Source organism: Phyllobates terribilis, unplaced genomic scaffold (assembly GCF_046119375.1).
Source record: "Phyllobates terribilis strain yellow unplaced genomic scaffold, ASM4611937v1 Scaffold_186__1_contigs__length_3700242, whole genome shotgun sequence".
Taxonomy (NCBI): domain Eukaryota; kingdom Metazoa; phylum Chordata; class Amphibia; order Anura; family Dendrobatidae; genus Phyllobates; species Phyllobates terribilis.
Genome location: NW_027362946.1, coordinates 3,113,873 through 3,125,222, shown reverse-complemented (window position 1 = coordinate 3,125,222; position 11,350 = coordinate 3,113,873). Strand labels below are relative to the sequence as shown.

The following is an 11,350-nucleotide window of genomic DNA, read 5'->3' as shown; positions in this document are numbered from 1 at the left end:
CGTACACCTCGTACACACGCGGCTCCGCTCCGTACACACACGGCTCTGCTCCGTACACCTCGTACACACGCGGCTCTGCTCCGTACACCTCGTACACGCGGCTCTGCTACATCCACACTGTAAACCCCTCCTGACCCCACACATAAACTTCAGCTCATCCAGCACCATGACAACCAGCACAGCAGAGTCCTGCATCCACTGAGGCCCCTGATCATGTGACCCCTGACTCCTCCCCTCCTGTGACCTCATCACAGCTCCTGTGCGCACAGAGCAGCCATATATGTGGTGGCGGCTCTGCAGGTGGAGGTATGTGGAGACCCCCATTACTGGGCGCAGGGGGCATTAACCCCTTCAGCACCGAGACTCTTTTGGGGTCTTGTGTTGCCCCTTTATAAGAATCATAATGTTTTTGTTCTGTTTCCTGTAATAGATACATACGACCCAACTATGGAGACAGGAAGGGAGGAAACGTATTGTTCTCATAGTACAGGACCCCTTTACTGCCCCACAGTGTAATGCCCCCATTATGCCTCTTATGCAGGATGTATGATGCCCCCACAGTGTAATGCCCCCATTATGCCCCTTATGCAGGATGTATGATGCCCCCACAGTGTAATGCCCCCATTATGCCTCTTATACAGGATGTATGATGCCCCCACACAGTGTAATGCCCCCATTATGCCCCTTATGCAGGATGTATGATGCCCCCCACACAGTGTAATGCCCCCATTATGCCCCTTATGCAGGATGTATGATGCCCCCCACACAGTGTAATGCCCCCATTATGCCACTTATGCAGGATGTATGATGTCCCCCACACAGTGTAATGCCCCCATTATGCCCCTTATGCAGGATGTATGATGCCCCCCACACAGTGTAATGCCCCCATTATGCCCCTTATGCAGGATGTATGATGCCCCCCACACAGTGTAATGCCCCCATTATGCCCCTTATGCAGGATGTATGATGCCCCCCACACAGTGTAATGCCCCCATTATGCCCCTTATGCAGGATGTATGATGCCCCCCACACAGTGTAATGCCCCCATTATGCCCCTTATGCAGGATGTATGATGCCCCCCACACAGTGTAATGCCCCCATTATGCCCCTTATGCAAGATGTATGATGCCCCCCACACAGTGTAATGCCCCCATTATGCCCCTTATGCAGGATGTATGATGCCCCCACAGTGTAATGCCCCATTATGCCCCTTATGCAGGATGTATGATGCCCCACACAGTGTAATGCCCCCATTATGCCCCTTATGCAGGATGTATGATGCGCCACACAGTGTAATGCCCCCATTATGCCCCTTATGCAGTATGTATGATGCCCCACAGTGTAATGCCCCCATTATGCCCCTTATACAGGATGTATGATGCCCCCACACAGTGTAATGCCACCATTATGCCCCTTATGCAGGATGTATGATGCCCCCACACAGTGTAATGCCCCCATTATGCCCCTTATGCAGGATGTATGATGCCCCCACAGTGTAATGCCCTATTATGCCCCTTATGCAGGATGTATGATGCCCCACACAGTGTAATGCCCCCATTATGCCCCTTATACAGGATGTATGATGCCCCACACAGTGTAATGCCCCCATTATGCCCCTTATGCAGTATGTATGATGCCCCACAGTGTAATGCCCCCATTATGCCCCTTATACAGGATGTATGATGCCCCCACACAGTGTAATGCCACCATTATGCCCCTTATGCAGGATGTATGATGCCCCCACACAGTGTAATGCCCCCATTATGCCCCTTATGCAGGATGTATGATGCCCCACACAGTGTAATGCCCCCATTATGCCCTTTATGCAGGATGTATGATGCCCCCACACAGTGTAATGCCCCCATTATGCCCTTTATGCAGGATGTATGATGCCCCCACACAGTGTAATGTCCCCATTATGCCCCTTATGCAGGATGTATGATGCCCCCATTATGCCCCTTATGCAGGGTGCATGATGCCCCCACAGTGTAATGCCCCCATTATGCCCCTTATGCAGTATGTATGATGCCCCCACACAGTGTAGTGCCCCCATTATGTCCCTGTAATCAGGTGACAGGATACAACACACAGGTAAACTGAAACCCTTTAATCGTATGTTATTTTACTGACAGGAATGACGGTCCGGACACATATAGGCCATTATGCTCTGCGGCGTGGAACACATAACTACGGTCATGCGCAGTCACAGGTACGAGTGGCGCGACGGCAATCAGTTTATCCGGCGTTTCAGTGTAAAGCGCGTCACTTCCGGACATGCACACTAGGGGATGGACATTATCGGACCTCTAGCTCATGAGAAGTAGCGTAGGTGCAGTACATTATTGTAGACAGACTCCATTCTGTATATCCTATGACAATTCACCTTTAGGAATGGGAATGGGTCTCCTAGTCTGGGAGGGGTTTTGGATGAAGTGGGCTATTTAAACATGGACACCTGGCTATTAGGCACACTATGCTGAACATCATGAATTATCATCCCTGTATCAAGCCTCCTAATGAATCTGTTGGGGAAACGTGTTGGGGCAGATTATTGAACCATTCTCTGATGAGTACCATACCCTTTCCTTTATATATACCTGGAGACATATCTGATCCTATTTAATTTATCAGTGTATTTTTTGATATATATCAGCATGAACTAGAGCTTCGGAGAGAGCGGGGGCACCATTGTTGTGGGTGCTAACCTCCGCAGCTAGGCAGTATCCGCTTTGTTTAGGTATGGGATAGGGTATGGTAGCGACTGTATCAATTATTCAGCAGCATCATTGTTTAGATCTGTTTATATACATCCACACCAAGTCATTGCGCTTGTAATTTTGCTAGCTTAAGTATATTGTTGATTTTAGGGATATATTCTTTTATGTTTGGAGGTTCATTGTCTTTCCAGTGCAAAGCTATCAGCTTCCTGGCCTGGTATAGTAGACGGAGGATAGCTATCTGATGGGCCTCTTCAGTTGGTAAGCCACTTACATATCCTAATAGACACACAATAGGATCATGGGGAATCTCACATTCAAACACATTGGACACAAGATCTAGAATCTCTCTCCAGAATCCCCTAAGTTTAGGGTAGTTTCACATTACGTGACTTAGGTCTGCATCAGGATTACCACACCTATAACAGTTTGAGTCGTTTTTGTAACCAAAATTGTGTAAGCGCAAAGTGGTATTATATACTCTATGAATCAGATAGTATTGCAAAAGTTTTTGCCTCTTGCTTGTCGACACTAGTGGTATGGACTTTACAATATCTTCCCATGTGTCTTCCTCTATTGGGCCCAGGTTTTTCCCTTTAGTTTTAAGATTACTACCTTGCTCTTTGAGGACCTGTTCCATTAGACATTTATAATGGAGCGAGATTACCCCTCTTGTTGACCCCTTCCCCACCACTGTGTCCAAGAAAGCTGTTCCTCTACTTTGAATAATAGGCTCCCGACCATTTTTTGTCATGAAGGCGTGCCTCAACTGCAGGTATTTATAAAATCCCTTGCTGGAGACCCCAAACTAATTCTGGAACTCCTGGAAAGAATTAAACTTACCATCCTTGACTAATTGTACGATCTTATAAAGTACCAGTCTTTGCCATTGACCAAACAACTCCAGGCTATCGAATTCTGGATAGTTAAAATTATTCCATATGGGTGAGTATTTTGAGTATCCCACTATCCCCATTATCTTTTTAACTTTAGACCATATTTTATGAATCCCTCTGATTGTTCCTCTAACTAGCTCGTAATTCTAGCCAATGAGGATGGGAGTTCCGGCTCTCCCATCCCCTCAAATGCTGTAATTGTGAGGAAAGATAATACACCAGTGGGTCAGGAACCGCAAGTGCTCCATCCCCCTTTGGTCTCTGCAGGGTCTCAAGTTTTATCCTTGGCACCTTTTTTTCCATATTAAGTCTCTAAAAATTCTATTAACTTTATAAAAAACTTGTAAAGGAAGCCATATTGATGCATTATGCAGCAGGTACATTAACTGTGGCATGAGGATGATCTTAATTAGATTGGTTCTCCCTATCACCGACAGGGGCAACTTACACCAAGCTGCAATTTTGTTTTGGGGGGGGTCAATATTTAGAGATAAATACTTCTCCATATTCTCGCTTATTTTAATCCCAAGATACTTAAATGAGTGGACAATTTTAAGATGTCCCACTTCCATTGCTTCATTTGAGAGTTTAGTTCCCACCATCATAAGCGCTGATTTACCCCAATTAATAGAGAGGCCTGACAAAGAGCCATTGTTGTTAATAATTGCCATGACTTCCCTCAATGATTCCGGACAGTTATCTAGAAAAAGAAGTATATCGTCTGCATGTAATGCGATTTTTTTTCTTGATGGTCATCATAAGGGAACCCCTGAACCCTTGGGGAGAGGCGAATTGCTGCAGCCAACGGCTCTATAGCAATGGCGAACAACAGTGGAGAAAGTGGGCATCCCTGCCTTTTGCCCCATATCTGATTTATGACTGTTAACTTGAATTTTGGCTTGGGGGGCAGAATAAAGAAGCTTAATCCAGGAGATAAATGTATTCCCAAATCTCATGTGTGACAATGTACTCCACAGAAAGGCCCACTCTATACTGTCAAAGGCTTTGGCTGCATCCAAAGATGCTATAGCCATGTAGCTGTTATTTTGATTAGGGAAAGACCTAGAATTGTTGGGAAGCTGAAGGTTTAAGTACAGTCTACGTATATTAATCGCTGTTGACATGTTTGGCATAAAGCCTGCCTGGTCTTGGTGGATTATGGACGTTATTACTTTAAGCCTATTGGCTAGTAACTTTGCCAGTATCTTAATGTCCACCGTAAGTAATGAAATAGGGCGATTGAAATCACTACAATTATGGCCTCGTTCATGGACTGTGGAAGTCTCCCACTCTGTAATGCCTCATTGTAAACCTCCATCAATTGTGGAAGAATATATTTGCTATACTTTTTGTAAACCTCTACCGTGATACCATCCTCTCCTGGTGCCTTATTATATGATAAGGAGCCCAAGGCTTCTTCTAATTCCCCAAGTGAAAGTGGTTTGTCTAAGAGTTGGGATTCTGTGTTTGTCTGTGCAGGGAGAGAGGGGAAAGGAAGCCCTCTAGGTCTTCCGTCGTGGGTTGTACCTTTGAGGTATACAATGAAGCATAGAAATCTCTAAACACCCTAAGTATATCCGGGGGAGAACAGAGCTCTACTCCCATCGAATCTTTGATAGTCCCAATATATGATGATTTTTGTTGTGTCTTAACAACCATAGCCAACATGTGCCCTGCTCCCTCCCCCTATTCATAAAGTGTCTGCTTCATAAAGAACCTCTTATTAGTCGCTTTTGTGATTTAGGCTATGTGCCCACGATGCAGAAATGCTCAGGATTTTTTCCTGAGCGTTTCTGCATCTCCCTGGCAGAAAAAACGCATGCGGATTGTACATGCGTTTTTCCTGCCAGGGACATGCGGATGTGAAGCGTTCTTCACTTGCATTTTCGCATGCGGGTTGACAAACGCTTTCCAAGCAATTTTAGCATCACTTGGAAAGTGCTTGTCAACTTGGTCACACTATATAAATCCATGCAAACGGCATGGATTTATATAGTGTGACCGTAAAGAATGTTTAAAAAAAAAAAAAAAAAAAATCTATACTTGCCTTCTGATGTCCCCCAGAGTATTGCTTCGCTCCGTCCTGGCATGCTGGCAGCTCGCGGTGTACTACACTGAAGGACCTGCCGTCACATGACTATGACATCAGCGCAGGTCCTTCAGTCCACCGCGATCTGCCGGCAAGGGAGTACAAGCGCAGCGGGGGCCATCAGAAGGTAAATATGATACATATTTTTATTCTTTTTTTTACAGGTTCTATGGTACCTGGGTTCGGAGGAAAGTCTCCTGTCCCCCACACCCGGGTACCATCCACACATTGAATCGCTTGGATTCCACATCCACAGATGCAGTTATGCGGAATCCAAGCGATTCAATGCAAGTCAATGGCGGTGAAAACGCAGCGCTTCCGCAAAATAATTGGTAGTGCTGCTTTTTTTTCCGCAATGATAATCCGCAGCGGAAATTTCAGCTGCATGTGCATAGCACATGCGCATTATCATTGGGGAACATGGCTGGCCTTCTACCATGCATTTTTTAAGCGTTTCTGCAGCGTTTTTGCCGCTGCGGAAAGCTTAAAAAAAGCATCGTGTGCACACAGCCTAAGGCTATGTGCCCACGTTGCGGACCTGAAGCATATTTTTTACGCTTCTCCCTGGCGGGAAAATCGCATGCGGATATTACATGCGGTTTTCCCGCCAGGTAGAAGCGTTTGTGAGGCGTCTTTGCATGCATTTCCGCATGCGGGTTATCAAGCACTTCTCCAAGCATCACTTGGAAAAGTGCTTGACAACTTGTTCAGAATGGTAAAAAATAAAAAAATAAACTTTATACTCACCTTCTGATGCATTCTCTGCCCCGTCCGGAGTCTTGAGCGGCTCACGCTGTTGTGTGCAGGACCTGCGGTGACGTCATTGAGTCATGTGGTGGGTCACATGACTCAATGACGTGGCAGGTCCTTCAGACAACAGCGCGACGGAGGGAAAACATCAGAAGATAAGTATAAACTTTATTTTATTCTTTTTTTTACAGGTTCTTTGGTACCCAGGTCTGGATGAGAGTCTCCTCTCCTCCAGACTTGGGTACCATCCGCACATTGATTCCGCAGCGCTTCCGCAAAATTAATGAACATGCTGCGGATTTTTGACTGCAGCATATACGCTGCGGAAAAATCCGCAGCATGGGCATTGACATTGCGGAATGCCATTGGGGACCATGGGGTGCGGATCTACATGCGTTTTTCAAGCGTTTACGCTGCGGAAATTCCGCAGCATATACGCTTGAAAAACGCTACGTGGGCACACAGCCTAAGTGTTGTTTCAGTTGACCTGGAGAGTCTTGTAAGTTTTTATTTGTTAGAGTGTAGGGGTTCTGCACATGCTAAGTTTCTGCCCTTTGCACCTCCACCATTAGGTACTTCTCCAGTGCTCTGGAAAGTGCTTTAACACCATTAATCTCTTTGATCAACAGCCCCCTTAGGGCCTCCCAGATCATCAGTACAGAGGCCGTGCCCTTGTTGACCTCGAGAATTCTGTTATTAATTTAGGGATATTATTGTCAGGTGGTATGACCCCCAGCCAAAAAGGATTAAACCTCCAGGAACGATTGGGCAAACTGCCATTACCAGAGAAAATTAGTTCCACCATAAGCGGTGATTGATCCAAGAGCCCACGGGGAAGATATTCAATTTTACCAATCATCCCTGCAGCAGAGGCATTGTTTATTATAAGATCTATACATGACAGTGAACCATGCACGGCTGAGTGACATGATAATATTTTATCTTCGGATGTCTTGCCTTCCATATGCCTATCAGTGACGCCTCTTCTAGTACTCTTCCGAATGGGATTTTCCCATCCCTTGATGCACCCCCCGAGAGTCTATCCATCATGTAGTGTACTGTATTATTAAAGTCTCCCACAATCATTAAGGAGCAACCGGGGTATTTACTAGCAAATATTAGGACGTTTTGGAGAACCGATCCCGTATACGGTGGAGGGACATGAATCGTAGTTATAATGACCAGAGTATTAAGTAACTTCCCAAACAGGCATATTTATCTCCCCTCTTTGTCTATCTCTTCATCAGTACATTGAAAGGGAGTGGAGTGATGAAACAAGATACTGACCCCTCCAGAATATCTAGAGAACACTGAGTGATAACCTGATCCTATCCAGGAGGGGGTTAACAATTTGGTGGTTTGTGTTGTTTCATCTGTTTCTTGAAGGCATATTATTGAGGGCTCACTTCGAGATTTACGAGCATACTCGGGCGAGTACCTCTTATCATCGGAGTGCTCGGCGTGTACGTTTTTCCTGTTCCGTGAACATGATAAACTTACACTCCGAGCACTCCGATGATAAGAGGTACTCGCCCGAGTATGCTCGTAAATCTCGAGCAACGAGTATACTCGCTCAACACTACTCTAAATATATCCTAAAATGAACCTTTAATAATTGGGTCACTGCGACCGTAGCACAATATTTCCTCCCGTAGGGACTAGGGTAGAGTAATGGGCCGTAACCACACCAAACGGTTGCAGTGGGGGGAGAGGACAAAACGTCCCCAGTCTCACTGTTTGTTCCAACTTTTTTTACAACTACCATATATTTAACAGTTGTCTTAGGCGTCTCTTTAGCGCACAAGTGTGGGCGACCACAGATCTGTGAACGCCTAAAAAGATGGAGACCACTGGAGCAGACGCCAAATGGAGCCCAAAGTGTCTCCATCTGCCTCATTATCGTGGGTGGTTCCATTGGGGGTTTTGTCTGAATCACATTTCTGTGGTATTTACATGGAAATCCCGACGTAAGTGCTGAATGTGGAACACAAGATTGTGATCCCAGCCTTATACTGAAAGTGATCAAAAATGTTATGAACCCCAAAATGTTACCAATAGTGAAGAGCGATTACGCTTCATTAACCCTTTCGGCGAGCACGCTTGGGTGCTCGTTGAGTATTTTGGTGTGCTCTTCGTTTCATTCTATGTCGCCGCGCCTGCAGGTGTCACGGCTGTTAGACAGTTGTGACACATGCAGAGATAAGCCGCTAGCAGAGGATTATCTACAGGAAAAACAAATGATTAGCCTCTGAAATTGAGGATGCCAGATCCTTCTCTGCCCTGACATCATCTGTCAGGAGGCCCCCAAATACATTATATGATTATAAAGTTGACCAAACCCTCCAAAATCAGTGCTTTCATGCAACTTTAGTCTAATGTATTTGGGGGATGTTAAAATGTAACCTATTGGACGCTGTCTCTGGCCCGGCCTAATAGACTTTCGTACATTGCAGGCCCAGACACCATTATTAAGCATTTCAGTATCGTGGTAACTAGACAGCCCCATACTATCCAGTACTTGGGAGAGGAGGGTCATTGAGCCGGACTCTGTCAAGCCTTCTGAGATGCCATGTTTGCTTATGATAGCAGCAAGTGGGTAAACTGCCAGGGTTTTGTTGAAGCCCCACCTGTGCCATCCCTGCAGTGTACAACTATGTTCTGGTGCCCAAAAGAGCGATTTTTTTTTTTTTATTTTTTTTTTTTTTTTTAAACAATGTTTACCGTGTTGAAAATGGCAAAATGTGTTTTATATTTTTTTGCATGTTTTTTTTCTTTTTGCAAGAATTGTTGGTGCCAATTTTCTTTTGAAACAATTTAATATTTGCTTTTTTTTCTGGAGGTTTTCTTGTAATATAGGAAAGCCTAAGGCCAGAAATAAACCCCATAATACACAGTATATTGAGAGTTCAGTATCAAATAATTTATGTCCGCAGTGTTTGTGGAGACAAAAAAGCTTTTATAAAAGCCTCAAACATCTGTGTGTGAATCAGACATGAGAACTAACATGACAGAAGATTACAGCCCGGGGAAGACGGGAAACATTCATATAGACGGCCGGTGGAGATGTAGTCAGTGACTGACTCTGGCCAAATATGTTTCTAGAGCCGTAGTAGAAGATGAAGATGTCGTCCTCCTCATGAAGTAGTTATTTCTCATGTCACGTGTAATGAATATCTCCTGCAGTATTGCTAATGCCGATTCCAGTGTCGGTAAATGAAATGAGAATTAGCAATAAGGAAGATGAGTCTATGAGAAAGGTATTCAGCTGCAGACTCCGAGGAAGAAACTGCTTGTTGTCTGTGGCCTAAAATATAAAGTTTTTATTAGTAGATGTAAAGAAGGAAACTAGATACGGTAAAATAATATATCTCCTCATATGTTTCCCTTATTATCTCCAGTAATTGTATTATTACACAGGATTTTTATGATGTTACATCGGCTCATCATCTTCTCATTCAGGTCCCTACAATATCAGATCCCCTCAGTGAAGATCTACTATAAAAGAGAATTTTCCTGATTTACCCATCAAAGATAGTTATGGACAGAAACAAGATGGTGGAGAGGATATTACACCTCACCCTAGAGATCCTCTTCCGGCTTACTGGAGAGGTGAGAGATTCTGATGACGTCACATTACATCATTCTTATCTATGGGAATAACAGATGGACAGAACTGGAGAGGTGAGGACTCTGGAAATGTCTGGAGTGAGATTTATTAATGTGTCTCTCCATAACCAGGATTACACAGTAGTGAAGAAGACCTTTAGTGAGCGCTGTCAGGACCCTGTGTCTGAGGGATGGGGAAGACCCCTGAGCCCAATCACTGGGCCTCCACCTCACCCCCTGATACATGAGGACAACAATGACCAGAAGATCCCAGAACTCGCCTACAAGATGATTGAGCTGCTGACAGGAGAGGTGACACTGCTGGGAATGCTGGGATATTATACAGTAACGCTATGAAGGGATCGGGGGAATAACGGTATCATTGTATGTGTCAGGTTCCTATAAGGTGTCAGGATGTTGCTGTCTATTTCTCCATGGAGGAGTGGGAGTATTTAGAAGGACACAAAGATCTATACAAGAACATCATGATGGAGGTTCCCCAGCCCCTCACATCACCAGGTAATAGACAGGACTAAATACACACGGCCTATAATTATCTGTATGTAAAGAATGAATTCAGTCCCTGTATGTGTTTCCTCCAGATCTATCCAGTAAGAGGACAACACCAGACAGATGTCACTGTCCTCTTCTTCCACAGGACTGTAAACAAGAAGATCCCAATGTTCCTCAGGATCATCAGGTAGATGGAGAGAAGGTGTCATGAGATCTCCCCTATGATGTGTAGACGGCTGTGAAGGTCTTGTGTTCAGTCTTGTTTTATCCACCAGTATTATGTGTTTTATACTTGTGTGATGAGAACGGTGGAGATGGCAGGATTAGAGCTGAACATAGATGGGACTTCTCCATCTGTTTGTGACTTTTACAATATTTGTTTCAGGGTGAAGATCTGACCCATATTAATACTACAGATACATATGTGATGGGTGATGAGTTGTGTAAAGAGGAGATTCCTACATATTACAACCCAGGTGAGTAGTAACCACGAAATGTTGAGACGTCTCCGATTTTTCTCAGACTACAAGCTGTGGCTGCTTTTTCGGTTGTGTAGACTGGCCGTGTCACAATCATGTGATCACCATTTTGCCTCTAGACCACAGCATTCTCCTCCACCCAAATTTGTTCAAATGACTTTGGGTATTGAAAGTCCTTTTCTATAGAACTTACAACCAGGAAGATCCACATACGTAAATTAGAAGATGCTGACTCTGCCCAGATCTGTAAACTACAAAGCCAAATGACAACGTACTTAAAATGTAGAAGCCTATAAACAG

General features: G+C 44.6%; 1 pseudogene; it reads left to right on the top strand.

Moving 5' to 3' along the window:
- Nucleotides 1-236: 236 nt before the first annotated feature.
- LOC141212811 (uncharacterized) overlaps nt 237-11,350 on the top strand; it is a 31,232-nt pseudogene continuing 20,118 nt past the window's right edge.